The following is a 12514-nucleotide window of genomic DNA, read 5'->3' on the forward strand; positions in this document are numbered from 1 at the left end:
CCAAGTGCTGCCCTGTTTCCAAGGGGCAGAGAGGCCCAAAGCATCTTGCTTCCCGGTCTTTGCGAAGCTAAGAAACAACTGGCTCTGCCCAGTGCTCTTACACCTACCGGGAACATCTCTTACCAAGGCCTGTCAAACGCTGTTTCTTTGCAGGCCTGATCAGGCTGAAGTAGAACTCCTGCTCTGCGTGTGCTCCATTGGCCTAGAGCTTCCCGACCCAAAAGGCTGCCTTGTTCCCAAACGGGCAGAGGGGTCCCAAGCGTCTTGCTTCCAGCTTTTCAGGAAGGTAAGAAACAACTGGCTCTGCCCAGTGCTCTTACAGCCTACCGGGAACATCTCTTACCAAGGCCTGTGAAACGCAGTTTATTGGCAGGCCTGATCTGGCTGAAGTAGAACTCCTGCTCTGGGCGTGCTACTTTGGCCTAGAGCTGCCAGGCCCAAAGGGCCGCCTTGTTTCCAAAGGGGCTGAGAGTCCCCAAAGTATCTTGCTTCCAAATCTTTGGGAAGCTAAGAAACAACTGGCTCTGCACAGTGCTCTCACAGCCTACCGGCAACGTGACAGAGAAAGGCCTGTGAGACGCAGTTTCTTGGAAGGCCTGATCTGGCTGAGGTAGAACTTCTGCTCTGGGTGTACTCCATTGGCCTAGGGCTGCCAGGCCCAAAGGGCTGCCTTTATTTCCAAAGTGTGAGAGAGGCCCCAAAGCATCTTGCTTCCTGCTCTCTGGGAAGCTAAAACAACTGGCTCTGCACAGTGCTCTCAAAGCCAACCGGGAACGTCACATACAAAGGCCTGTGAAACGCAGCTTCTTGACAGGCCTTATCTGGCTGAGGTAGAACTTGTGCTCTGGGTGTGCTACTTTGGCCTAGAGCTGCCAGGCCCAAAGGGCTGCCTTGTTTCCAAAGACGGAGAGTGGACCCAAAGCATCTTGCTCCCAGCTCTTCGGGAAGCTAAGAAACAGCTGGCTCTGCCCAGTGCTCTTACAGCCTAAGAGAACATCTCTTTGAAAGGCCTGTGAAACGCAGTTTCTTGGCAGGCCTGACCTGGCTGAAGTAGAACTTCTGTTCTGGTTGTGCTACATAGGCCTAGAGCTACCAGGACCTAAGGGCTGCCCTGTTTCCAAAGGGTGAGAGAGGCCCCAAAGCATCTTGCCTCCAGCACTTTGGGAAGCTAAAAAACAACTGGTTCTGCCCAGTGCTCTCACAGCCTACCGTGAACATCTTTTACCAAGGGCTGTGAAACGCAGTTTCTGGGCAGGACTGATCTGCCTGAAGTAGAACTTCTGCTGTGGGTGTGCTCCATTGGCCTAGAGCTGCCAGGCCCAAACGGCTGCCTTGTGTCCAAAGGGAGAGAGAGGCCCCAAGGCATCTTGCTTCCAGCTCTGTGGGAAGCTAAAGCAACTGGCTCTCCACAGTGCTCTCACAGCCTACCGGGAACATCTCTTACCAAGGCCTGTGAAACGCAGTTTATTGGCAGGCCTGATCTGGCTGAAGTAGAACTCCTGCTCTGGGCGTGCTACTTTGGCCTAGAGCTGCCAGGCCCAAAGGGCCGCCTTGTTTCCAAACGGGCTGAGAGTCCCAAAGCATCTTGCTTCCAAATATTTGGGAAGCTAAGAAACAACTGGCTCTGCACAGTGCTCTCACAGCCTACCGGCAACGTGACAGAGAAAGGCCTGTGAGACGCAGTTTCTTGGAAGGCCTGATCTGGCTGAGGTAGAACTTCTGCTCTGGGTGTACTCCATTGGCCTAGGGCTGCCAGGCCCAAAGGGCTGCCTTTATTTCCAAAGTGTGAGAGAGGCCCCAAAGCATCTTGCTTCCTGCTCTCTGGGAAGCTAAAACAACTGGCTCTGCACAGTGCTCTCAAAGCCAACCGGGAACGTCACATACAAAGGCCTGTGAAACGCAGCTTCTTGACAGGCCTTATCTGGCTGAGGTAGAACTTGTGCTCTGGTTGTGCTCCATTCCCCTAGAGCTGCCAGACCCAACGTGCTGCCTTGTTTCCAAAGGGGCAGAGAGGCCCCAAAGCGTCTTGCTTCCAGCTGTTTGGGAAACAAGGAAACAACTGGCTCTGCACCGTACTCTCACAGCCTACCGGGAACGTCACATACAAAGGCCTCTGAAACGCAGTTCCTTGGCAGGCCTGATCTGGCTGAAGTAGGACTTCTGCTCTGGGTGTGCTCCATTGGCCTAGAGCTGCCTGGCCCATAGGGCCGCCTTGTTTGCAAAGGGGATGAGAGGCCCCAAAGCATCTTGCTTCCAGCTCTTCGGGAAGCTAAGAAACATCTGGCGTTGCCCAGTGCTCTTACAGCCTACCGGGAACATCTCTTACCAAGGCCTGTGAAACGCAGTTTGTTGGTGGCCTGAACTGGCCGAAGTAGAACTTCTGCTCTGGGTGTGCTCCACTGGCCTAGAGCTACCTGCCCCAAAGGGCTGCCTTGAGTCCAAAGTGAGAGAGTGGCACCAAAGCTTCTCGCTTCCAGCTCTTCGGGAAGCTAAGAAACATCTGGCGTTGCCCAGCGCTCTTACAGCCTACCGGGAACATCTCTTACCAAGGCCTGTGAAACGCCGTTTCCTGGCAGGCCTGATTTGGCTGAAGTAGAACTTCTGCTCTGGGTGTGCTCCATTGCCCTAGAGCTGCCAGGCCCAAGGTGCTGCCTTGTTTCCAAAGGGGCAGAGAGGCCCCAAAGCATCTTGCTTAGAGCTCTCTGGGAAGCTAAGAACCAACTCGCTCTGCCCCGTGCTCTTACAGCCTACCGGGAACATGTCTTTGAAAGGCCTGTGAAACGCAGTTTCTTGGCAGGCCTCATCTGGCTGAAGTAGAACTCCGGCTCTGGGTGTGCTCCATTGCCCTAGAGCTGCCAGGCCCCAAGTGCTGCCCTGTTTCCAAGGGGCAGAGAGGCCCAAAGCATCTTGCTTCCCGGTCTTTGCGAAGCTAAGAAACAACTGGCTCTGCCCAGTGCTCTTACACCTACCGGGAACATCTCTTACCAAGGCCTGTCAAACGCTGTTTCTTTGCAGGCCTGATCAGGCTGAAGTAGAACTCCTGCTCTGCGTGTGCTCCATTGGCCTAGAGCTTCCCGACCCAAAAGGCTGCCTTGTTCCCAAACGGGCAGAGGGGTCCCAAGCGTCTTGCTTCCAGCTTTTCAGGAAGGTAAGAAACAACTGGCTCTGCCCAGTGCTCTTACAGCCTACCGGGAACATCTCTTACCAAGGCCTGTGAAACGCAGTTTCCTGGCAGGCCTGATCTGGCTGAAGTAGAACTCCGGCTCTGGGCGTGCTACTTTGGCCAAGAGCTGCCAGGCCCAAAGGGCCGCCTTGTTTCCAAAGGGGCTGAGAGTCCCCAAAGCATCTTGCTTCCAAATCTTTGGGAAGCTAAGAAACAACTGGCTCTGCACAGTGCTCTCACAGCCTACCGGCAACGTGACAGAGAAAGGCCTGTGAGACGCAGTTTCTTGGAAGGCCTGATCTGGCTGAGGTAGAACTTCTGCTCTGGGTGTACTCCATTGGCCTAGGGCTGCCAGGCCCAAAGGGCTGCCTTTATTTCCAAAGTGTGAGAGAGGCCCCAAAGCATCTTGCTTCCTGCTCTCTGGGAAGCTAAAACAACTGGCTCTGCACAGTGCTCTCAAAGCCAACCGGGAACGTCACATACAAAGGCCTGTGAAACGCAGCTTCTTGACAGGCCTTATCTGGCTGAGGTAGAACTTGTGCTCTGGGTGTGCTACTTTGGCCTAGAGCTGCCAGGCACAAAGGCTGCTTTGTTTCCAAAGGGGGAGAGAGGCCCCAAATCATGTTGCTTCCAGCTGTTTTTGAAGCTAAGAAACAACTCGCTCTGCCAGGTACTCTTACAGCCTTCCGGGAACACCTCTTACGAAGGCCTGTGAAAAGCAGTTTCTTGGCAGGCCTGATCTGGCTGAGGTAGAACTTCTGCTCTGGGTGTGCTCCATTGCCCTAGAGCTGAAAGGCCCAAAGCGCTGCCTTGTTTCCAAAGGGGGAGAGAGGCCCCAAAGCATCTTGCTTCCACCTCTTGGGAAGCTAAGAAACAACTGGCTGTGCCCAGTGCTCTTATAGCCTAAGAGAACATCTCTTATCAAGGCCTGTGAAACGCACTGTCTAGGCAGGCCTGATCTGGAAGAAGTAGAACTTCGGCTCTGGTTGTGCTCCATTGCCCTAGAGCTGCCAGACCCAACGTGCTGCCTTGTTTCCAAAGGGGCAGAGAGGCCCCAAAGCGTCTTGCTTCCAGCTGTTTGGGAAACAAGGAAACAACTGGCTCTGCACCGTGCTCTCACAGCCTACCGGGAACGTCACATACAAAGGCCTCTGAAACGCAGTTCCTTGGTAGGCCTGATCTGGCTGAAGTAGGACTTCTGCTCTGGGTGTGCTCCATTGGCCTAGAGCTGAAAGGCCCAAAGGTCGCCCTTGTTGGCAAAGGGGCAGGGAGGCCCCAAAGCATCTTGCTTCCAGCTCTTTGGGAAGCTAAGAAACAACTGTCTCTGCCCAGTGCTCTTACAGCCTAAGAGACAATCTCTTACCAAGGCCTGTGAAACGCACTTTGTTGGTGGCCTGATCTAGCTGAAGTAGAACTGCTGCTCTGGGTGTGCTCCATTGGCCTAGAGCTGCCTGGCCCAAAGGGCCGCCTTGTTTGCAAAGGGGCTGAGAGTCCCCAAAGCATCTTGCATCCAGCTCTTCGGGAAGCTAAGAAACATCTGGCGTTACCCAGTGCTCTTACAGCCTACCGGGAACATCTCTTACCAAGGCCTGTGAAACGCCGTTTCCTGGCAGGCCTGATTTGGCTGAAGTAGAACTTCTGCTCTGGGTGTGCTCCATTGCCCTAGAGCTGCCAGGCCCAAGGTGCTGCCTTGTTTCCAAAGGGGCAGAGAGGCCCCAAAGCATCTTGCTTCCAGCTCTCTGGGAAGCTAAGAACCAACTCGCTCTGCCCCGTGCTCTTACAGCCTACCGGGAACATGTCTTTGAAAGGCCTGTGAAACGCAGTTTCTTGGCAGGCCTCATCTGGCTGAAGTAGAACTTCTGCTCTGGGTGTGCTCCATTGCCCTAGAGCTGCCTGGCCCAAAGGGCCGCCTTGTTTGCAAAGGGGATGAGAGGCCCCAAAGCATCTTGCTTCCAGCTCTTTGGGAAGCTAAGAAACATCTGACGTTGCCCAGTGCTCTTACAGCCTACTGGGAACATCTCTTACCAAGGCCTGTGAAATGCAGTTTGTTGGTGGCCTGAACTGGCCGAAGTAGAACTTCTGCTCTGGGTGTGCTCCACTGGCCTAGAGCTACCTGCCCCAAAGTGCTGCCTTGAGTCCAAAGTGAGAGAGTGGCACCAAAGCTTCTCGCTTCCAGCTCTTCGGGAAGCTAAGAAGCATCTGTCGTTGCCCAGTGCTCTTACAGCCTACCGGGAACATCTCTTACCAAGGCCTGTGAAACGCCGTTTCCTGGCAGGCCTGATTTGGCTGAAGTAGAACTTCTGCTCTGGGTGTGCTCCATTGCCCTAGAGCTGCCAGGCCCAAGGTGCTGCCTTGTTTCCAAAGGGGCAGAGAGGCCCCAAAGCATCTTGCTTCCAGCTCTCTGGGAAGCTAAGAACCAACTCGCTCTGCCCCGTGCTCTTACAGCCTACCGGGAACATGTCTTTGAAAGGCCTGTGAAACGCAGTTTCTTGGCAGGCCTCATCTGGCTGAAGTAGAACTCCGGCTCTGGGTGTGCTCCATTGCCCTAGAGCTGCCAGGCCCCAAGTGCTGCCCTTTTTCCAAGGGGCAGAGAGGCCCAAAGCATCTTACTTCCCGGTCTTTGCGAAGCTAAGAAACAACTGGCTCTTCCCAGTGCTCTTACACCTACCGGGAACATCTCTTACCAAGGCCTGTCAAACGCTGTTTCTTTGCAGGCCTGATCAGGCTGAAGTAGAACTCCTGCTCTGCGTGTGCTCCATTGGCCTAGAGCTTCCCGACCCAAAAGTCTGCCTTGTTCCCAAACGGGCAGAGGGGTCCCAAGCATCTTGCTTCCAGCTTTTCAGGAAGGTAAGAAACAACTGGCTCTGCCCAGAGCTCTTACAGCCTACCGGGAACATCTCTTACCAAGGCCTGTGAAACGCAGTTTCCTGGAAGGCCTGATCTGGCTGAAGTAGAACTTCTGCTCTGGGCGTGCTCCATTGCCCTAGTTCTGCCAGGCCCAAAGGGCTGCCTTGTTTCCAAAGACGGAGAGTGGACCCAAAGCATCTTGCTCCCAGCTCTTCGGGAAGCTAAGAAACAGCTGGCTCTGCCCAGTGCTCTTACAGCCTAAGAGAACATCTCTTTGAAAGGCCTGTGAAACGCAGTTTCTTGGCAGGCCTGACCTGGCTGAAGTAGAACTTCTGTTCTGGTTGTGCTACATAGGCCTAGAGCTACCAGGACCTAAGGGCTGCCTTGTTTCCAAAGGGTGAGAGAGGCCCCAAAGCATCTTGCCTCCAGCACTTTGGGAAGCTAAAAAACAACTGGTTCTGCCCAGTGCTCTCACAGCCTACCGTGAACATCTCTTACCAAGGGCTGTGAAACGCAGTTTCTGGGCAGGACTGATCTGCCTGAAGTAGAACTTCTGCTGTGGGTGTGCTCCATTGGCCTAGAGCTGCCAGGCCCAAACGGCTGCCTTGTGTCCAAAGGGAGAGAGAGGCCCCAAAGCATCTTGCTTCCAGCTCTGTGGGAAGCTAAAGCAACTGGCTCTCCACAGTGCTCTCACAGCCTACCGGGAACATCTCTTACCAAGGCCTGTGAAACGCAGTTTCTTGGCAGGCCTGATCTGGCTGAAGTAGAACTCCTGCTCTGGGCGTGCTACTTTGGCCTAGAGCTGCCAGGCCCAAAGGGCCGCCTTGTTTCCAAAGGGGCTGAGAGTCCCCAAAGCATCTTGCTTCCAAATCTTTGGGAAGCTAAGAAACAACTGGCTCTGCACAGTGCTCTCACAGCCTACCGGCAACGTGACAGAGAAAGGCCTGTGAGACGCAGTTTCTTGGAAGGCCTGATCTGGCTGAGGTAGAACTTCTGCTCTGGGTGTACTCCATTGGCCTAGGGCTGCCAGGCCCAAAGGGCTGCCTTTATTTCCAAAGTGTGAGAGAGGCCCCAAAGCATCTTGCTTCCTGCTCTCTGGGAAGCTAAAACAACTGGCTCTGCACAGTGCTCTCAAAGCCAACCGGGAACGTCACATACAAAGGCCTGTGAAACGCAGCTTCTTGACAGGCCTTATCTGGCTGAGGTAGAACTTGTGCTCTGGGTGTGCTACTTTGGCCTAGAGCTGCCAGGCACAAAGGCTGCTTTGTTTCCAAAGGGGGAGAGAGGCCCCAAATCATGTTGCTTCCAGCTGTTTTTGAAGCTAAGAAACAACTCGCTCTGCCAGGTACTCTTACAGCCTTCCGGGAACACCTCTTACGAAGGCCTGTGAAAAGCAGTTTCTTGGCAGGCCTGATCTGACTGAGGTAGAACTTCTGCTCTGGGTGTGCTCCATTGCCCAAGAGCTGAAAGGCCCAAAGGTCGGCCTTGTTGGCAAAGGGGCAGAGAGGCCCCAAAGCATCTTGCTTCCAGCTCATTGGGAAGCTAAGAAACAACTGTCTCTGCCCAGTGCTCTGACAGAGTACCGGCAACATCTCTTACCAAAGCCATTGAAACGCAGTTTCTTGGCAGGCCTTATCTGGCTGAGGTAGAACTTCTGCTCTGGGTGTGCTCCATTGGCCTAGAGCTGAAAGGCCCAAAGGTCGGCCTTGTTGGCAAAGGGGCAGGGAGCCCCAAAGCATCTTGCTTCCAGCTCTTTGGGAAGCTAAGAAACAACTGGCTCTGCCCAGTGCTCTTACAGCCTGAGAGAAAATCTCTTACCAAGGTCTGTGAAACGCACTTTGTTGGTGGCCTGATCTAGCTGAAGTAGAACTTCTGCTCTGGGTGTGCTCCATTGGCCTAGAGCTGCCTGGCCCAAAGGGCCGCCTTGTTTGCAAAGGGGCAGAGAGGCCCCAAAGCATCTTGCTTCCAGCTCTTCGGGAAGCTAAGAAACATCTGGCGTTGCCCAGTGCTCTTACAGCCTACCGGGAACATCTCTTACCAAGGCCTGTGAAACGCAGTTTGTTGGTGGCCTGAACTGGCCGAAGTAGAACTTCTGCTCTGGGTGTGCTCCACTGGCCTAGAGCTACCTGCCCCAAAGGGCTGCCTTGATTCCAAAGTGAGAGAGTGGCACCAAAGCATCTTGCTTCCAGCTCTTCGGGAAGCTAAGAAACATCTGGCGTTGCCCAGTGCTCTTACAGCCTACCGGGAACATCTCTTACCAAGGCCTGTGAAACGCCGTTTCCTGGCAGGCCTGATTTGGCTGAAGTAGAACTTCTGCTCTGGGTGTGCTCCATTGCCCTAGAGCTGCCAGGCCCAAGGTGCTGCCTTGTCTCCAAAGGGGCAGAGAGGCCCCAAAGCATCTTGCTTCCAGCTCTCTGGGAAGCTAAGAACCAACTCGCTCTGCCCCGTGCTCTTACAGCCTACCGGGAACATGTCTTTGAAAGGCATGTGAAACGCAGTTTCTTGGCAGGCCTCATCTGGCTGAAGTAGAACTCCGGCTCTGGGTGTGCTCCATTGCCCTAGGGCTGCCAGGCCCAAAGTGCTGCCCTGTTTCCAAGGGGCAGAGAGGCCCAAAGCATCTTGCTTCCCGGTCTTTGCAAAGCTAAGAAACAACTGGCTCTGCCCAGTGCTCTTACACCTACCGGGAACATCTCTTACCAAGGCCTGTCAAACGCTGTTTCTTTGCAGGCCTGATCAGGCTGAAGTAGAACTCCTGCTCTGCGTGTGCTCCATTGGCCTAGAGCTTCCCGACCCAAAAGGCTGCCTTGTTCCCAAACGGGCAGAGGGGTCCCAAGAGTCTTGCTTCCAGCTTTTCAGGAAGGTAAGAAACAACTGGCTCTGCCCAGTGCTCTTACAGCCTACCGGGAACATCTCTTACCAAGGCCTGTGAAACGCACTTTCTAGGCAGGCCTGATCTGGAAGAAGTAGAACTTCTGCTCTGGTTGTGCTCCATTGCCCTAGAGCTGCCAGACCCAACGTGCTGCCTTGTTTCTAAAGGGGCAGAGAGGCCCCTAAGCGTCTTGCTTCCAGCTGTTTGGGAAACAAGGAAACAACTGGCTCTGCACCGTGCTCTCACAGCCTACCGGGAACGTCACATACAAAGGCCTCTGAAACGCAGTTCCATGGCAGGCCAGATCTGGCTGAAGTAGGACTTCTGCTCTGGCTGTGCTCCATTGGCCTAGAGCTGAAAGGCCCAAAGGTCGGCCTTGTTGGCAAAGGGGCAGGGAGCCCCCAAAGCATCTTGCTTCCAGCTCTTTGGGAAGCTAAGAAAAAACTGGCTCTGCCCAGTGCTCTTACAGCCTGAGAGAAAATCTCTTACCAAGGCCTGTGAAACGCACTTTGTTGGTGGCCTGATCTAGCTGAAGTAGAACTTCTGCTCTGGGTGTGCTCCATTGGCCTAGAGCTGCCTGGCCCAAAGAGCCGCCTTGTTTGCAAAGGGGATGAGAGGCCCCAAAGCATCTTGCTTCCAGCTCTTCGGGAAGCTAAGAAACATCTGGCGTTGCCCAGTGCTCTTACAGCCTACCGGGAACATCTCTTACCAAGGCCTGTGAAACACCGTTTCCTGGCAGGCCTGATTTGGCTGAAGTAGAACTTCTGCTCTGGGTGTGCTCCATTGCCCTAGAGCTGCCAGGCCCAAGGTGCTGCCTTGTTTCCTAAGGGGCAGAGAGGCCCCAAAGCATCCTGCTTCCAGCTCTCTGGGAAGCTAAGAACCAACTCGCTCTGCCCCGTGCTCTTACAGCCTACCGGGAACATGTCTTTGAAAGGCCTGTGAAACGCAGTTTCTTGGCAGGCCTCATCTGGCTGAAGTAGAACTCCGGCTCTGGGTGTGCTCCATTGCCCTAGGGCTGCCAGGCCCAAAGTGCTGCCCTGTTTCCAAGGGGCAGAGAGGCCCAAAGCATCTTGCTTCCCGGTCTTTGCAAAGCTAAGAAACAACTGGCTCTGCCCAGTGCTCTTACACCTACCGGGAACATCTCTTACCAAGGCCTGTCAAACGCTGTTTCTTTGCAGGCCTGATCAGGCTGAAGTAGAACTCCTGCTCTGCGTGTGCTCCATTGGCCTAGAGCTTCCCGACCCAAAAGGCTGCCTTGTTCCCAAACGGGCAGAGGGGTCCCAAGAGTCTTGCTTCCAGCTTTTCAGGAAGGTAAGAAACAACTGGCTCTGCCCAGTGCTCTTACAGCCTACCGGGAACATCTCTTACCAAGGCCTGTGAAACGCACTTTCTAGGCAGGCCTGATCTGGAAGAAGTAGAACTTCTGCTCTGGTTGTGCTCCATTGCCCTAGAGCTGCCAGACCCAACGTGCTGCCTTGTTTCCAAAGGGGCAGAGAGGCCCCTAAGCGTCTTGCTTCCAGCTGTTTGGGAAACAAGGAAACAACTGGCTCTGCACCGTGCTCTCACAGCCTACCGGGAACGTCACATACAAAGGCCTCTGAAACGCAGTTCCTTGGCAGGCCAGATCTGGCTGAAGTAGGACTTCTGCTCTGGCTGTGCTCCATTGGCCTAGAGCTGAAAGGCCCAAAGGTCGGCCTTGTTGGCAAAGGGGCAGGGAGCCCCCAAAGCATCTTGCTTCCAGCTCTTTGGGAAGCTAAGATACAACTGGCTCTGCCCAGTGCTCTTACAGCCTGAGAGAAAATCTCTTACCAAGGCCTGTGAAACGCACTTTGTTGGTGGCCTGATCTAGCTGAAGTAGAACTTCTGCTCTGGGTGTGCTCCATTGGCCTAGAGCTGCCTGGCCCAAAGGGCCGCCTTGTTTGCAAAGAGGATGAGAGGCCCCAAAGCATCTTGCTTCCAGCTCTTCGGGAAGCTAAGAAACATCTGGCGTTGCCCAGTGCTCTTACATCCTACCGGGAACATCTCTTACCAAGGCCTGTGAAACGCCGTTTCCTGGCAGGCCTGATTTGGCTGAAGTAGAACTTCTGCTCTGGGTGTGCTCCATTGCCCTAGAGCTGCCAGGCCCAAGGTGCTGCCTTGTTTCCTAAGGGGCAGAGAGGCCCCAAAGCATCCTGCTTCCAGCTCTCTGGGAAGCTAAGAACCAACTCGCTCTGCCCCGTGCTCTTACAGCCTACCGGGAACATGTCTTTGAAAGGCCTGTGAAACGCAGTTTCTTGGCAGGCCTCATCTGGCTGAAGTAGAACTCCGGCTCTGGGTGTGCTCCATTGCCCTAGGGCTGCCAGGCCCAAAGTGCTGCCCTGTTTCCAAGGGGCAGAGAGGCCCAAAGCATCTTGCTTCCCGGTCTTTGTAAAGCTAAGAAACAACTGGCTCTGCCCAGTGCTCTTACACCTACCGCGAACATCTCTTACCAAGGCCTGTCAAACGCTGTTTCTTTGCAGGCCTGATCAGGCTGAAGTAGAACTCCTGCTCTGCGTGTGCTCCATTGGCCTAGAGCTTCCCGACCCAAAAGGCTGCCTTGTTCCCAAACGGGCAGAGGGGTCCCAAGCGTCTTGCTTCCAGCTTTTCAGGAAGGTAAGAAACAACTGGCTCTGCCCAGTGCTCTTACAGCCTACCGGGAACATCTCTTACCAAGGCCTGTGAAACGCAGTTTCCTGGCAGGCCTGATCTGGCTGAAGTAGAACTTCTGCTCTGGGTGTGCTCCATTGCCCTAGAGCTGCCAGGCCCAAAGGGCTGCCTTGTTTCCAAAGACGGAGAGTGGACCCAAAGCATCTTGCTCCCAGCTCTTCGGGAAGCTAAGAAACAGCTGGCTCTGCCCAGTGCTCTTACAGCCTAAGAGAACATCTCTTTGAAAGGCCTGTGAAACGCAGTTTCTTGGCAGGCCTGACCTGGCTGAAGTAGAACTTCTGTTCTGGTTGTGCTACATAGGCCTAGAGCTACCAGGACCTAAGGGCTGCCTTGTTTCCAAAGGGTGAGAGAGGCCCCAAAGCATCTTGCCTCCAGCACTTTGGGAAGCTAAAAAACAACTGGTTCTGCCCAGTGCTCTCACAGCCTACCGTGAACATCTCTTACCAAGGGCTGTGAAACGCAGTTTCTGGGCAGGACTGATCTGGCTGAAGTAGAACTTCTGCTGTGGGTGTGCTCCATTGGCCTAGAGCTGCCAGGCACAAACGGCTGCCTTGTGTCCAAAGGGAGAGAGAAGCCCCAAAGCATCTTGCTTCCAGCTCTGTGGGAAGCTAAAGCAACTGGCTCTCCACAGTGCTCTCACAGCCTACCGGGAACATCTCTTACCAAGGCCTGTGAAACGCAGTTTCTTGGCAGGCCTGATCTGGCTGAAGTAGAACTCCTGCTCTGGGCGTGCTACTTTGGCCTAGAGCTGCCAGGCCCAAAGGGCCGCCTTGTTTCCAAAGGGGCTGAGAGTCCCCAAAGTATCTTGCTTCCAAATCTTTGGGAAGCTAAGAAACAACTGGCTCTGCACAGTGCTCTCACAGCCTACCGGCAACGTGACAGAGAAAGGCCTGTGAGACGCAGTTTCTTGGAAGGCCTGATCTGGCTGAGGTAGAACTTCTGCTCTGGGT

Source organism: Equus asinus, unplaced genomic scaffold (assembly GCF_041296235.1).
Source record: "Equus asinus isolate D_3611 breed Donkey unplaced genomic scaffold, EquAss-T2T_v2 contig_816, whole genome shotgun sequence".
NCBI lineage: Eukaryota > Metazoa > Chordata > Mammalia > Perissodactyla > Equidae > Equus > Equus asinus.